This window comes from Podarcis filfolensis (genome assembly GCF_964270895.1).
Source record: "Podarcis filfolensis genome assembly, chromosome: 2".
Taxonomy (NCBI): domain Eukaryota; kingdom Metazoa; phylum Chordata; class Lepidosauria; order Squamata; family Lacertidae; genus Podarcis; species Podarcis filfolensis.
Window position 1 is genome coordinate 61379506 of NC_139605.1, and position 17415 is coordinate 61396920.

A 17415-nucleotide genomic window follows, 5' to 3' on the forward strand; every position below is an offset into this window, starting at 1 on the left:
GGACTGACCGCAATGTTGGGGAGGTGGGGAGGTGCTTGCAACTGACATGATTCAGTTTGCCAGGACTCCTTCAGGTCTTTCATCTTCCCCTACAAAAGGAGTCTGCAGTGAGAACCACAGACGTGGCAGAGAAAAGGGCCTGCCCTGCACCATGCAACCCTCTCAGAAGCTTCTAAGTGCTAGCAAGGTTTGCTGACACATCATCCATGCATGCTGGCACCTAGAGGCCTCTGGAGACTCTGCCCAAGCATGCAGATCTACCCACTCACTTCCTCCTTTTCTGTTGCCCTAGGCACAGCACAGGGCCAGCTGAGGGAAGCCCCATAGGTTAGAAGCAGCTGTTCGCATATGACTCTCTTCAGACTCTTTTCCTGCAATGGAAAGAATTGCAAAATGAAAGGGGCGGGTTGTTAGTTTTGATCCACTTCTAATATCAAATGCCCTTTACTGAAACTTCTATATAATGCCTGTCGTATTTGCGCCTTGACTTGTGAGGTTTTGCATTTAAATTGCAACATTCCTTAAAGATACATATAACATCTATAAGACACAAAAAACAAACTAACAAACAAACAACTATCCATGCCAGGATAGAGTAGCAGGTGGAAAGTTTAACTGAAGCCATTCATTTAAAAAAAAACTTTTTAGATTTTACATATTTAAGTTTATAATCATACCATAGCACATCCAAAGTTACAAGATTCCCCCGAATCTCTGGACTTCCCACCTTCCCCTCCATGTGTTCTGTTGTTAAACCTTTTCTCCTGCATCTTTTTAAAAATAACCCCCCAAAAATTTACAACTCCATTGTGTCCATAGTTAATGCAGTCCTGCTAATGTTTTCAGCTGCTTACAGTGGTCTTCAAGGTAAATTATAATTTTTTCCCATTCCTTATTAAAGTTTTGGTCTTCCTGGTTCCTGAGCCTCCTGGTCAGTTTTGCCATTTTGGCATAGTCCAACAACGTCATTTGCCGTTCTTCTCTGGTAGGGACTTCTGTCTTCTTTCCATCTCTGAAGCCATTCATTTTTCTTCCTTCATCTCTGTGCACACATGTGCAAAGATAAACGAGGTCCAATGGAAACCCTGTCTATCATCTATCTACTTATCTAGCTAGCTAGCTAATTATCTATTCTTCTTGCCTATTTCATACGCTTACAGCACCATTCAGGCATAAAACAGAGGTATGATCAGGATCAGCAAAACCCTGACCCTTGCAGAACATAAAATAATAAGAAAATAAAAATCCAGGGAGGATTGGAAACCCTGAAGGTGAAAATCCACACACCCCACAGCTGCCCAGTGAGGAATGCTGACAGAGGCTGCTAAGCAAACAACAGTAATAACCATAACAACAGGTTTAGGCCTGCTTATAGGACTGAATCTGCTTTGGTTAACCTTTATTGGGATAAGGACAGGAGAATGTATAAAAGCCCTGTACAGCTTGGGACCAATGGTACCTAAAAGATCTTCTCACATCTTATACACCCAATCAATCCCTGCCCACTGCAGGTGTGGGCCTCCTGCAAAGACCACCTTAACAGGAGATCACTTCTGCACAACGTAGGAATCAGGTCTTTAGTGCTGTGACACCTTCCCTTTGGAATTCCACCCCCAGGCAGATTTAGGGTAGCGTGACTGGGCACCAAGCCTAGGGGGTGCCATAGGGCATCGCAACTATGGCGTAGGGAATTGAGCAGCATGGAAGGCGAGAAGCATGGGGTGGCATTTATTATTATTATTATTTTTGCCTCATAGAGGACGCTGCTGAAATTTGAAAGATCAAAGTCCACCTCTGTCCCTCCCCATGAATATTAGACAGGCACTGCCTTGCTGATGAAGACCTTCCTCTTTCAGCAAGCCTTTTAAGCTGAGATCTTTCCCAGTCCACATCTGTATTGGAATTGTTTTCCCTCCAGTCCAGATAGTCTGGTCCTAAGTTGTCCAGGACCTGATGAGGTCACAAGGACTTAGCTCAGGAGCCAGTGCAATTCCTTTAGCAAAGGGCATGCTAGGATGGACCACTGGCCATCCTAGCCACTGCATTTTGCACCAGCTGCAGCTTCCGAACCAACTTCAAGGGCTGAGTCACATACAGCACATTGCGATAATCCAGTCTTGAGGTAAGTAATGTGTGGCTCACTGTGGCTTAAGATGTCTCTGCCCGGGAAATGGCACAGCAGGAACACGAGACAAAGCTGTCCCAGGCCACCCACACACCCCAGAGAGCCAGTGTGGTGTAGTGGTTAAGAGCGGTAGACTCATAATCTGGTGAACCGGGTTCGCGTCTCCACTCCTCCACATGTAGCTGCTGGGTGACCTTGGGCCAGTCACATTTCTTTGAAGTTTCTCAGCCCCACTCACCTCACAGAGTGTTTGATGTGGGGGAGGAAGGGAAAGGAGAACGTTAGCCACTTTGAGACTCCTTCCGGGAATGAGAAAGTGGGATACCAAATCCAAACTCCTCCTCCTCTTCTTCTTCAGGCCACCCTCACCTCCAGTGGCAAAGATGGATCAAGGAGCAACCCCAAGCTACGAACCTGCTCCTTCAAGGGAAGGAATGCAACCCCATCTAGAACTCGAGGGATGTTCTCCCATGAAATGTGGATGTACAGAGGGAGAGATTTTAAACAATAGGACCAAATGGCCATGTAGCATAAGATCTTTTGCTCTTTGCATCAGATGGACTGGTTCATAAGGCTAAATCTGGTGCATCCCACCGGTGACACTGAACGAACGTTTTATGTATAACCCGTGTATGACAAAATACTTGGGGAGGAGGAGCATTTGATTAGGAAACAGTGTGGAAAGAAAGTATCCCTTTCATGCGCATCTGCAGGAATTTGGGGACGTCTTGGTGGGGGAATACAGCATACTGAAAGGGGAGAGCAGGCTAGTTTCTAAGAAAAACAAGAAGAATTGTACCTGTACATTTTGCCTCATACTGTATCTCGAACTCTGCAAATGCTAGAAACCTAAGAACAACAACAACCCGGAAAACTGGGAATCTGAGGGCTGTCCCCTCTCTCTCTCTCTCTCACACACACACACACACACACACACTTCTCCAGGTTGCAATATATCTGCTCCCCCCGTTGCACCCTCGCGCGCCCCTCCTTTCGCTAGACCTCCTCCTTCTCCTCTCTCCTTCCTTCCTTTGGGGTGTGAGCACACCGTGGCGGGCGCGGAGGCCTGGCCACCTGCTTGGCGCGCTCGGTTCCTCCTCCCCCTGCCGCCGGAGGAGGGGTCGGAAGAGAGGCGCGCCTGCCCGCAGCCCCAGCTCCTGCCTGGCAACTGTCTTTCCTGCTGCTTGGCTGCGGGCGCGCCGCTCTGCCTGGAACTTCTGCTGAGCCCAACTTCTTGCAAGCGGCAGCCGGAGCAGCGCTCGCCATGCGCCCTCCGCAGCCGGCCGCGCACAGCGCCTTGAGAGAGGAGGACCCAGCTGGACAAAGAGAGCGCCGATAAACGCTTGCAGGAGGACATCGCCTCCTGCAACAACCAGGTAAAGGTGAGTCGCGGGCAGCTTCGCTTGGGAGCGCTACCATATTTATTTCTATTATTGCACGGGGTACCATCAGAAACCCACCTTTGCGGAGGACGTCCTGGACCTTGCCTTGCGCAAGAGGGGAATTGAACCCACAGGCAAGCCAAGGCCTTTTTGGTTGGGAGCTGGGCATGATTGCGGCGAAACTTTCTGTTCGAGTGTGAGCAGCCGAGGAGCAGTACAAACTGGTGGTGCACGTTTCAGTTTTGCTCTTCCGAGCTTTGGAGACTCGTCGGGGCACCCTTTCCTCCCTTCTCTCTGCAGTTTATTCATTTCATCCAGCCAGAAAACAGGCAACAAGTTGTTGGTTTTGAATATGGTGTTGTGAACTTTCCTTTGCGCGTGTTCCAAATTTCCTAAAGCATTTCCTTTATATTCTTCTTCTATTTGAACAAATCTGATTTAGGTCTCTCTCTTTTTGGTAAATGTGCTGTATAGCACCAACTTTGATAGCGGAGACATGTACACATTTCTTTTTCTTTTTTAAAAAACCCGTGTTGGATTAAGCCTCTCAAGACAGTAGCACTTGTTTGACGGAGGATTTCCCTAGTTTTGCTCGGCAAGTAGCACTTTTTTCGTTATTTGAGTGTGTGCACATTGCCGGCTGAAAGTGCAGCTAGGTCCTTCTTTGTGTCATTTCGAAACAAGCCTGGTTTTTTGTGCAGAGGGGATGCATCAAAAGGCAGTTGTCAGAAAGAACAGGATTGTGGACTACAACTCCCATCATCCCTAGCTAACAGGACCAGTGGTCAGGGATGATGGGAATTATAGTCCCAAAACAGCTGGCGGGCAGAGTTTGGCCATCACTGCCTGAGAAGGAAGGGCCATAGTTCTGGGGCAGAGCACATGTGTTTCATGAGAAAGATCCAAGGTTCAATCCTTGATGCCTCCAGCTAGGAAACTAGGAAAAACCCCTGCATGAAACTCTGGAGTGAGTAACTGCTAGATGGAACAAGGGTCTAACTTCATGCAAGACAGTTTCCTATGAGAGAGGAAAAGGAGAAAATGTAAGAGAGAGCTGTTGGGGTGATGCAGTGGTTAAGGCTATAATCTGATTCATGTTTGGGAGTAAGCACCTTTGTAGTCAAGGAGCTTTCTCTCCAAGAAAATGTGCTTTGAATTGGATGGCAAGGGTATGAGGAGTGGGCCATGAAATCCCACAGGATCAGGCAAGCCGCTTATTCTCTCTGCCTCCCGTCTTTTATATGGGTATCAGAAGACTGGCCTACCTTTCAAGGTCGTTCTAAGGATTACCGAGATAATAAATGTGATGTGCTTTGAACCCTTGGAATGTATAGTGCCATGTATCATTATCAGCAAGACTAGTTTACAAATCAAAATGTTACTTTATCTCTTGGTTCCTCTCATTGATTCCAGTGCGACCCAGAAATATGTATTTATTATTACATTTATATTCCTTCCCGTCCTCCCAAAGGTGCACAGGGTGGCATCCAACACGCGATAAAACAATAAAAATGCTTTTAAAACATTAGAAGCAATTCCAGGACAAATGCAGACTGGGGAAAATCTCCACTTAAAAGGCTTGTTGAAAGTCATGCAGTCCAAGGTCTAAAATCAAGGGCCTAAATGGTTTTAGGGTTGGATCCATCACCCAGATTAATAGGAACGTTTAAACCGTTTGCTTTTGCTTGCCCATGTGATTCTGGCTTGAACAGGAAGCCTAGGAGTAACTGCCCAGATGAGTATTTCTCTTTGATGTCCAATTCTGAGACAATTTACAATGGGATATTTGTTATGACTAGTTACGAATTGAATGATTATATGGGGGAAAGGTGGATGTGGTGATTGAATCACGCAGATAGTATGCAAGTCGGGTTTTATGGCCCTCTGTATGTTTGCATATGACAGCTATCTTAGCTAACTTTTTCATCAATATTGTGCCTTTGTTGGGAATGTTTCATTGGAACTTGCAACTTAAAATGAAGTTGTGTCAGAACAATTGCATCAAAAAGAGAGTTTGCTGCCACACGTGTCTTTCTCTGCTCTGAAGATTATGGTAAAGGTGGTCCCTTACACCTTCCTGCCTCCTTCAATCTCAGCGCTGCTCTCCTTGACAGATCTCTAGTTGTGGGAAGTGCTGAACAGATGTTTCAGCGATGCCAAGGCCTTGCAGTTTGCTCTCTTTTCTCACAGGCGGGTGCATGTTGTTGGTGAACGTGCATATGTGTCAGCAGATAACCCGATTCTTTGTCTGCCTTCGTATGGCTGACTGCCCTAGATATCAATCTCTAAAGTAAACTGAAGTCAGCCGTGGTGTAGATGCTGTTCCTCTCAGCACCCACAGAGAGTGAATGATAGAGGTTAGGGGAGAGAGAGATGGAGACCAGCATTGACAGAACAAAGGTAACACGCAAAGGTAACATAGGAGCAGAAGTTATCAGATAATTAACCTCCTTGGGGAATTAAAAGTCGACTAGGTGAACAGCAAGAGGCCATAAGGACAAAGATCAGTTGCTCAATAGCATCTGCTTTTTGGACAATGTGGTACTGAGGAGGCGCAGCCTAGCCTATCTAGAATATCTGGATTAGAGACAGTTTAGTAACCCTGTTAATTTAAATGGAGGAAAACTGGATTAGACCAAAGCATTCTGGTTTAACTGGGTGGAGGCAAGTGAGACAGCCAATGAGGTTGTGAGACTTTTCTTTGTTTTTCCACTATTCACAGACAAATTGAAGCTCATACAATAAATTAGACTCGATTGCCACTTGAGCCTGAAACGCATTGCAATTGGGCTAGATGTAGTGTGACCAATGTTTACTCTACCCAGTAATGCCTCCATCTGAAACATGCAGACAAGTCATCTCCAGGTGGGACAGATTCCAGTCTGAAACCCTGGGAAACCGCTGCCAGTCAGTGCGGACAGTCTTGAGCTAGGTGGGCCAATGGTATGATTCAGTATAAGCAATTTCACGTTTCTATGTTCCTATTATTACATACATAAATTCTTGATATGAGGAAGAAAGTGACAATATAATGAATTTATGCAATGTGCAGAAAAATATATACATAGATTCTGAATAACAACAGTTGGTTTAGGTTGAGGATTGCTTATTTTCCAACATCCATTTCTCCCCTGTTTTAGTACATCACAGCTCCATAAGAGTATGATAAACATTGCATAACTATCAATCTCATCCACACTATCCCCAATGAGTTCAGAACAGCAAATCTTGTGGTAGCTCATGTTATCACTCGGGCAGAATGAGAGACTTGCCCCAAAGCTCTCCTGTAAGTCTCATAGCTAAGCAGGGATTTGAAACGGACTTTTCCTATGTCTCAACCTAACTCTCTAACTGCTGCATCGCACGGCTCAGTCCCTTGTGATACTTGGCTGTAAAACTCAGATCAAGCATAGTCTACTACTATTTTTATCCTGCTCCCAGCTCTCTGTGTTGCAAAGGGCTGTGTGATGCGACAGAGGTGGTATGCACCACTTTGCACATGTATAAAATGTAGCTTGGAATTTAACAAAGAGTTGGTTAAGTGGACCAAAGCGCATTCATTTCTGTGGGTAAGGGAATTCAGCACGTGGCATATTCATGTATGGTGCAGGCAAGCACATGTGCTGAAGAACGCAGATTGATTTCTACTCCCCGCTGTGCACATATGTGCTGCTGTCATGTAATCTAGGAAGTGGTCCTGAGAGGAATCTGTCCCAAAAATAGTCAGATGTATGAGGTAAATCCTAATGCTACGGATAATCAAAACATCCACAGAGAGCTCAAGATTGTGAGCCATGCTGTTTTTTTACTTTGCTAAAGAAAACCAACAACCCAGCACCACCCTTTCCTTTTAGTCATGCTGAAGTCATTTGGCTTGCCTCTGCAGCCTTGCCAATGCTTATTGGGTGCCATAATCGGTCTACTCTCACTTAGGGGCACTGGATAAGTGTGCTGGAATTAGGAGTAGTTTGGGAAGAGCTTCATGAACCATCTTTTCATTTAATTTTGCCTTTGTACAGTGGTACCTTGGGTTACAGACGCTTCAGGTTACAGACGCTTCAGGTTACAGTCTCCGCTAACCCAGATATAATACCTCGGGTTAAGAACTTTGCTTCAGGATGAGAACAGAAATCGCATGGCGGCAGCGGGAGGCCCCATTAGCTAAAGTGGTACCTCAGGTTAAGAACAGTTTCAGGTTAAGAGCAGACCTCCAGAACGAATTAAGTTCTTAACCTGAGGTACCACTGTATACATTCTTCTAGTTTGTGTAAGACAGGGGAGGGGTACCTTAGGCCTAGGGCACAAATGCAGCCCTCCAGGCCTCTCTGACTGAGCCTTGCAACTCTCCCCAGGCCACCCCCTCCTTGGCTTCTGCTCCCCGTCCCCCCTGTGTTTTGCTTGGCTGCAGTCTACCCTTGAGCTCTGATAATGCGCCTTGCTTGTCAGGTTGGAGGATAGAGGAGGGTGTATGAGTGTGTGCAGAAACTAACTTACTGTACAGGTAAAATGTGCATTTGTTGCTTTGCCAGCTTTTGTCTCTGGTCGCAGCCACCACTGGTCTGTGGTCCTTGTAAGGATGACCGAAAGAGAATGTGGCCACCAAATCCAAAAAGGTTTCCCTTGCCTGGTGTAAGATGTAGAGACTTCAGGTGTGCTGATGGTCTGAGCGTATCTGTAAGGATTTGAGGGTAGATTCTTACCTTTGCTTACTTTGAACAGTAGACCCTCAAGCTCCCTTCACTTTGCAATGGTGATTTGCAATGTTGCATTGTTATTATTTTTTTATTTGTTTCTTAAATTTGCACACCACCCTCCATCTGCAGATCTCAGGGTGGTTCACGACACAAAAATACATTGGTGGGGAGGGGGAGGGTTGTCCAAGAACACACGTCCAGTTTCTCCTTGAGCCTGCAGAACTTATTGTACCATCTTCTGGATCACAAAGTGTTCGTGTCAACTCGGTAAAGCGCTTGCACGCGGTGAGCGCAAAATGGCTTATGCATGCTTGGAACTATTCCATAGCAAAGGTGGTGCATCTCTCATTGTGCCAAACATGTTCCACAGAATGATAGTTTTGTCCTGATAAGATATATCTCGAGAAGCATTTCGGATGTGTAGGCCAAGTAAACAGAGGGAGAAAACAAGGAATAAGTTTGCATACACCTGGAATCCAACATCTGCTGCAGGCAACAAATGCATTTTGCATTATGCTCTGTTGTAAGTGGCTCTTGGCTCCAGTGCAAACCATACAGGACCGTTGGTGCCAGTGGTTGGCTACAGACAGGGCTTTTCGTTTGCGTGCCTGTACATCCTGAAACGCATGCTTGTGTGAGAGTGCATGCACATGTGATGTGCACATTTCCACATGGCGGTCAGCACAATTTAGCCTTCACTGATGCATGGACGTAATAGAATTAAAAAGGGGCCGGTATCTCTTGAAAAGTGGGTGCCATTGTGTGCTATTAGAAAAAAGCCCAGTTTTGCTGAACAGGCAGGTCTCCCAAATTCTCTTGCAGTTTTTCTAAAGAGATGGAGTAGAAGGGCAAGCTCAGTGGAGCAGAGAAGCTGTTACTTGGAAGGAGTTGACCAAATATCAAGATCTAAGACAGTTGGACACTTTTAAGCAAGATGGTGGAAATCGTTGAAAAGCTAAACAGAGGAAATGTTATTGAGTAGGGATGGGGACGCTGTGGCCTTGCAGATGTTGTTGGGTTCCACCTTCCGAAGCCAGCACGTCTAATGGTCAAGCATGATAGGAGCACCAACATATGGAGAATCTCAGGTTTCCCATCCCTGCTATGGATCTCAGGTGGAAGGCTATTTGTGCTTGATGGTATGAGGCAAGCTACTGGGCTTTCAGCCTCAGTCCAATAGGAACAACCTTGGTTTCAAATTGTGGTGTGCCTGAAGACCACAAACCCAAGGTTGGAAGACATGCTAAGCCAAACCATGGTTTAGCTCAGTACAGTGCAACAACAACATAAATGGGGAGAAGCAAAGTGCCTGCAATCTTTTCTCTGGGAGCTGTGCATGTTTGCTTGTTCATTTTAAGGCATGGTTTGGTTTAGTGTTATGTGCAAACCAAGTCCACAGACTAGCAAAAAGGCTGTAGCTTGTTTCTCTAATGCTGTATTTGCTGTCCAGCTTTTTATCCTTGTAACCACAAATCAAGCTGGTGAGTATTTTGGGTGGTGTGGCCAAAGAAACCATGGCTAGACTGCTGTGTTGGGTATGGACATTCCAACAAGCCACACTTTGCCTAAGCAAATCATAGCTCAGCGTTAGGTATAAACCAGACTAACTTGTCACTGCCATAAGAATGGGAAGCCAGGGCTATTTTTGTATGCTGAGATTTGACATTGGGGCTATAACATTTGAATGCTGCTGCCTACTGTGGAGATCAGTCAGGCTGCATAATCTCATGCCGGTCTTGCCACACATTCCTGGCAGTCATTGGTGTTGATGTGGAGATTCACAGCAAGACTGGGACAGTTGCTGTCAACTGTTTCAAATATATCCTACTAATGTTTTCATTTCAGGTACATTTTGAGAAAGCAATTGTTGCAACAACAAACAACAAACAACTTGTCCCAATATACTGTAATTACAAACTTTTGTCATGCTATGCAACAAAGTTTCATTTGATTATTCTGAAGCATTGGTAGGCAAACTAAGGCCCGGGGCCCAATAGCCTTCTAAATCCGGCCTGCAGACGGTCCGGGAATCAGCATGTTTTTACATGAGTAGAATGTGTGCTTTTATTTAAAATGCATCTCTGGGTTATTTGTGGGGCATAGGAATTTGTTCACCCCCCCAAAAAAAAATAATCCAGCCCCCCACAAGCTCTGAGGGACAGTGGACCAGCCCCCTGCTGAAAAAGTTTGCTGACCCCTGTGATCTGATCATGAACAGAGCTTCCCATGAGTGTGGGGTGGATTCTTGCTGCAGTCTGAACAATTTATGTATTGAATAAACATTTGTCATATGTTATAAAAGCAATTGGGGTTGTATTGCAGCTCTCAATAGAAAGGCTAAGAGGTCATCAGGATAATCTTGGGTGGGTGGGATCGTAAGCCCAAGTTGTGCTAGTGCAGAAGCCGTGTGTGTGTGTGTGTTTCAGCTTTCTCTCAGTGTAAACAGTCCAGGAATTAGTGTTGGAAATGCAACAGTAAGAATCATTCAGTTTGTAATGTAAGGGTTAATTCTGTTAGCATTACATCAGCTAACCAAGAGGGGGGTGGAGATGCTGCTTAGCAACCACTGAACATGGCATGATCTCTGGTGAGGTAACACATGCCTTGACTGGCTATGTAGCTCTGAAGGAGTTTTTCTTCTATATGTTTAGCTCCTAAAAGACAAAACCTCTCTGTTTTTTTCTCTTCAAGTTATACACTCTTTTGTTCAGTTTGTTCAGTAAGTGTTACTGGGATTTTATCTCTGGATTCCAGCTACTTTACTTAAGTAGATAGAACAGATAGAAGATACTGAAGAATTAAAAGTGTGTGCTTGTTAGACTGAAGTCGTGGTCCATACTGCGTGCCTCTTCAAAGGAAACAGTCTCATTATCTGGCCTGGCTGTGATCTTTCAAAGCCTTCCACTCTAAATAAATAGCAATAAGAGATAGAACTATTTATTTAATTAGTTTTCAATCTGTGCTTCATCAAACAAGTGATCTCAGGGTGGGGTACATGCAATATAAAATCAAACTAACAGTACAACAATTCTAATTATTTATTCAAGGCACCTTAAACATTAATCCATATAACCTCTACTCCTCCTTACTACAAAAATCAGTGGCCCAACGTGTCAAAAACCCACATGATTAAAAGCCTGACTGAAAAACTAAGTTTTTAGCTAGTACTGAAAATCGACCAGTGTTGGCAGGAGGCACAGAGGACATGTTTTGTCTCTCTTAATTGGTGAGCCACCATCTATGGCTGGCTATGGTTGGCTTAGTGGATCATGGTTTGTTGAGGATCAGAGCAATGATGAACACATGTCTATTCAGAATATTTGTGGCTACTCTACAGCAACATATAAGAGGGTAATACCCTAGGGAATTCTAGTCAAAACTGCCACCCCAGAGGCTTGGTATTATCTTACAAGCTTTCTTTTACATTTAATAGAATGATGACATTCTTAAGGTGACTGGCTAGACTGTGACTAATTATGCCAATGGAAGGAAGAACTTTTGCTTTTTGTGCAGAAGGAAAATAATTTGCCCCTGTTGTAATGCCCCTTTCTACACATTTATTGAATGCACAGGATTCTGTCCTTGCTTGTACATGGTTAGCCCCAGCCCGAGCTGAGGATCCTGCCCCTTCCTCTTTGCTGGACTTGATATCCCATGGTAACAATGGTCAGGTATGATGGGAGTTGTAGTCCAGCACCATTTGGGGGGGGGCACAGGTTCCCCATCGCTACTGTAGGCATCAATCTCTTTGTGGCTTTAATAGGCCCTTGGAAGCATTCCTATGCAATACAGCTGAGTTCATTACCTCATCCCTTTTCACCTCTTTGCATATATAAACTTAACAGTATGAAGAGTCTGGAAGATACAGGACAGGCAGTGACAGAGTCTTAAAGCTGACCACAAACAGAAAGAGAAGATTGTTGGCTTCACCTAGCTCCACAAACTGCAAGGTAAAAAACAACAGGTGTATTTGGATCCCAAGTCTGAAAGTAGGTGAAGAAATTTCTTACAGAAGGTAAAGTGATTCTTAGGCTTTCCTCCAGAGTAGCCCAGGAGTATTTCTGCCTGCAAAGGAGGGAAACGGATAATTAATGGAGGATCTTGATGGCAGTTTGTGTGAGGAGATTTGTGTGAGGAGAGTTCATAGGAGCAGATCACCAGAAATACTCTGATTAAGAGAAGAGATTCTATAGGCCTGTTATAAAATTTGGGGCAAGTGCACATACGAGATGCACATGGCATGCCCCTTTCTTTGCATTCTGTCCTCCTTTATCATTCTGACACTATTGTCTTCAAACAAATTTACTGATTTATTAAAATCATTTATATATCACCTTTAAACCAGAAGTTACCATAGTTTTGTACAACTTAAGAAAAACCGCTATCTTTTCAAGGTGTTTTTCAGTATTTGCAAATATTTTCACAGGTAATCCATCACAGTTTTATTTGCATCCTAAGATTTGTTGCAATGCTACTGCTGGAATATAAAACCATAGATACTGTAGAGTCTGAAATGGAAGTTGTTCCAATGCCATAATACCTGATTTTTGTGTCCTTCAACCAAGGAAAACTGGGCAGAGAAATTAGAAGAGGACTCAACCATTCTTATTAATATAAGATCAGGGAGAGAGAGGACTGCAATCAAATATGAAACTTTTTTCACAGTCTCTCAGGGACATTGAATTGGCTAAGAAGAGATAAAACTACTAAGAGTTGTGGTCTAACAGATCTAAGACTTTGATGGTTGTGCTGCAACTGTCAAACATGGCTATCACTTGGGTTGCTAACAAGTGATAAGACCAATAGTTGATTTAGCTGCTATTCTGTCTTTAAATAGGCCTTATTTAGACATCACACTTACTTACTGTGACAGCAATGAGCTTCAATGAGCCTTGAGTTTTCCACTTTCTTCTCTGGCATTGTCATGTGTAGATTAACCATAGTTTAGTGTGCTGTCCAAACTAGGTAAAGGTAAAGGAACCCCTGACCATTAGGTCCAGTCATGGCCGACTCTGGGGTTGCGGTGCTCGTCTCGCTTTATTGGCCGAGGGAGCCAGCGTACAGCTTCCGGGTCATGTGGCCAGCATGACTAAGCCGCTTCTGGCAAACCAGAGCAGCGCACAGAAACACCATTTACCTTCCCGCCGGAGCGGTACCTATTTATCTACTTGCACTTTGACGTGCTTTCGAACTGCTAGGTTGGCAGGAGCTGGGACCGAGCAACGGGAGCTCACCCCATTGTGGGGATTCAAACTGCCGACCTTCTGATCGGCAAGCCCTAGGCTCTGTGGCTTAACCCACAGCGCCCCCCCACGTCCCTTGTCCAAACTATGAAGCAAATGTTTCTGAGCGCCTCTTTGTGGCCCCACCAGAAGTGGGAATTGAAGGGAATGTGGGACCCTAAGGCTTGCTGCAGTTGTTTCTTGCCATGCCAAATCATGACTCCATGTGATGTCTGAACATGTGCCACAGTGTTCATGATACCATTTGTGCCTTTTAGTTAACTTTGGTAATGGTATTTGGATTTCTTTTCATGTTGGACTAACATTGTTATGTGATATTTTTATTCTGTCCCCAATGGTCCCATTTAAAAGAAGTGAAGTCAGCCCACCTACATTGATACATCCCCCTAAATTTATTCTAGGAATCCCCCCCCAGTCCTGTGGGGAAGGTGTGGGGCATGCACAGGAGGAGGGAAAGAGCCAGTGTGGTGTAGTGCTTAGAGTGTTGGACTAGGAACTGGGAGAGCTGGGTTCAAATACCTACTTGGCCATGGAACTTACTGGGTGACCTCCAGCCAGTCACAGTCTTTCAGCCTAACCTACCAAACAGGGTGGTTGTGAAGATAACATAGGGAGGAACAGGACCGGATATGCCATCTTGAGCTCCTTGGGAGGAAAGGTGGGATATAAATATGGTAGGCTGGTTGGGAAGGAAGGAAGGAAGGAAGGAAGGAAGGAAGGAAGGAAGGAAGGAAGGTAGGTAGGTAGGTTGTGCTAGCGGTAATCCTTGCGCTAAGAGGATGAATCAGTTGAATACAGTTGCTTTTCAGCCACCAATTTATATGATGAATTAGGTCAGGACTGAAATGTTTGAAGACAGAAAATTATTCTCATTCTATATCTTTGTGCCTATTGCTACCCAAGGGGGTCAGATTAAGAGACCAACTGAGAGAAGGGAGAGGAGAACTGCAAAATAGCCCAGGCTACTACAGTGGAACCTCGGTTTGCGAATGTGATCCATGCGGGAGGCACGTTCGCAACCTGCAGTGTTCACAACCCATAGTTTACAATCTGCGCATGCGCATGACGTGATACGGCGCTTCTGCACATGCGCAAAGTGCAATTTAGTGTTTCTGTGCATGCGCGAGTGCTGAAACCCAGAAGTAACCTGTTCCAGTACTTCCAGGTTTTGGCATGTCTGTAACCTGAAAACACATAACCTGAAGCGTCTGTAACCTGAGGTACCACTGTACTGTGAGGAAACTGAGTGAAGCACAGAGAAGAAACAAGTCAAAGGAATAAAGAGAACGAGAAATTAATATGGCCCACTATCAAGCCGGAGTTAAGATTTGAGAATGTGATTGACTCTTTAATACAAATAAGTAGTAAATAAAAGTGCTTAAATTTTACTGGCCCATGCACATGACTTTTAGTTTTATTAAGGCTACCAAGTCAAGTTCAACCCCTTTTTAATACACATTCCGTGTCTCACAGAACAAGAGGGGTCTGTTGACAAAAATGTTAGTTTTAGTGTTGTTCCTCTGCCATCTGCGGTGGCACCTCAGCCATGTAATACTCTTCCCAGGGAGGCTCGCCTGGTGCCAACTTTGATGTCATTTTGGCACCAGGAAATGTCCTTTATTTACTTCCCCAGGCTTTTAATCCTCTGTACATCACTTTTATGCCGCTTGTGATGTGTGTTTTTAATTCCCTTCAGAGAGCTATATTTCCCAGAGTTCCACAGGAAGAGCAATTACTTGTTAAACCACTCCAGGAATTATAGCTCTGAGGGGGATAGGGGTCACCTAAAACAATTCTCAGCACCCTTAAGACAAACATTGGCTCCCAGGATTCTTTGAGGGAATCCATGTTTAAAGTGGTATAGAGTGCAGATAGGACCTAAAGAAAACTCAGTTGGCGGGGGCAGGCCTAGCCTAATGTTAAGCACATGTAGTGCCTGCAGAATGTCCCCCTGGCCTCTCCAGCCAAAAGGATTAAGAGGTAGCTGATAGGGAGAACATTGGCCTGAGACCCTGAAAAGACAGAGAAGATAATATTGGGCGAGATGGACAAGCATTCTGCCCTGGGAAAAGACAGATTCATATGTTCCCAGGTGTTTTGGGTTTTTTCCAGTTGGAAATTCACAACCGTGAATTCCAAAGTACATCTCATGAAATCCAAACTAACAGTGAACGGCAGTTGTCCTGCTCATACGTTGTGGAAAAAATAATAACGGGGGAATCTTTTCATTTAGATTCTCAAACTTACCGTATTTTTTGCTCTATAAGACTCACTTTTTCCCTCCTAAAAAGTAAGGGGAAATGTGTGTGCGTCCTATGGAGCGAATGCAGGCTGCGCAGCTATCACAGAAGCCAGAACAGCAAGAGGGATTGCTGCTTTCACTGCGCAGCGATCCCTCTTGCTGTTCTGGCTTCTGAGATTCAGAATATTTTTTTTCTTGTTTTCCTCCTCCAAAAACTAGATGCGTCCTGTGGTCTGGTGCATCTTATAGAGCAAAAAATACGGTAATTCTGTGTTTTCACCAGTCACTTTACTATTTGGTGCCTCAGTTTCCTTATTGTCAGGTGGGATGATGATTAAGGTAATTGTAATGACTGATTAGCTCAGGGCTGAAGAATCCTGTGGCCCTCCCAATTTCTTGAACTCCAGCTCCCAACAAGCCCTGCCAGGATGGTTAATGGTGAGGGATGATGGGAGTTGGAGTCTATCTGAAAGGCCCCCCCCCCCCGGATTAGCTTAATTCAAAAGAAAGCAGCAAGGCCTCTTTCCCTAAAATGTGCAGAGTTCAGAGACTCCCTGACTCACAGTGTATTTTACTACTATATTATTATAAAGTATTAGTGGTGTTTTGACTATTAGCAGCATAAATAACTGTCAGGCTTGTTTATGTCAAGTAATAAGTAATGATCAGATGATATATTACCTCTGATTATTTTCCTTCCCAATCAGTTGGACTTGTATGATCCTGTTTGTGTGTCTGGAAAGCAAAAATGTACTTTGCCATTTCCACATTTGGAATGAGAAGGAGAGGAAAAGGTGAAGAACGACAGATGTCTCCATGATCAGTGCTGGCATGAGTTATATCTGGTCTCAAAATGCCACATGAGAGAGAAAGTGAAGGTGTGAAGATGAATTTACAGAGACCAATTTTTGGATGCTCTTGATAAGCAGGTGCTAACTGTTGAAGATGGGCAACTTCAAGGCCCCTGCTGGTCTCTCCTTTTATAGGGCTGCATGCAGACCATAACTTCCTCCAAAGAATCCTGGGAATTGTAGTTTGCTAAGGGTGCTGGGAATCATAGCTTTGTGAGGCATAAAAATGCAGCCTAGTTCTTAGTCCTTAAATTGACAGAGCAGTCCTTTAACCCCCCTGTAACATCTGAGGCTCAATTTAAACATTGCAGTAAGGTAAAAAGGTAAAGGACCCCTGGATGATTAAGTCCAGTCAAAGGCAAGGGAGCCAGCATTTATCCACAGACAGCTTACCAGATCATGTGGCCAGCATGACTAAACCGCTTCTGGCACAACAGGACACTGTGACGAGTGCCAGAGCGCATGGAAACACCATTGACCTTCCCACCGCAGTGGTACCTACAGTGGTACCTCGGGTTAAGAACTTAATTTGTTCTGGAGGTCCATTCTTAACCTGAAACTGTTCTTAACCTGAGGCACCACTTTAGCTAATGGGGGCCTCCCACTGCCGCTGCGCCACAGGAGCCACAGGAGCACGATTTTTGTTCTCATCCTGAAGCAAAGTTCTTAACCCGAGGTACTATTTCTGGGTTAGCGGAGTCTGTAACCTGAAGCGTCTGTAACCTGAAGCGTCTGTAACCCGAGGTACCACTGTATTTATCTACTTGCACTGGCGTGCTTTCGAACTGCTAGGTTGGCAGAAGCTGGGACAGAGCAACAGGAGCTCACCTTGTTGTGGGGATTCGAACCACCAACCTTCTGTAATCTCCAGCAACAAA

General features: G+C 44.8%; 1 protein-coding gene across 2 annotated transcripts in view; it reads left to right on the forward strand.

The window, feature by feature from the left end:
• Positions 1-3351: 3351 nt before the first annotated feature.
• Positions 3352-17415, forward strand: part of FAT2 (FAT atypical cadherin 2) — a 104544-nt gene continuing 90480 nt past the window's right edge. For both annotated transcript variants that reach the window (XM_083603753.1, XM_083603754.1), the window contains exon 1: positions 3352-3501. The gene's annotated coding sequence lies outside the window, so the exon portion shown is untranslated. The remainder of the gene's footprint in view (positions 3502-17415) is intronic.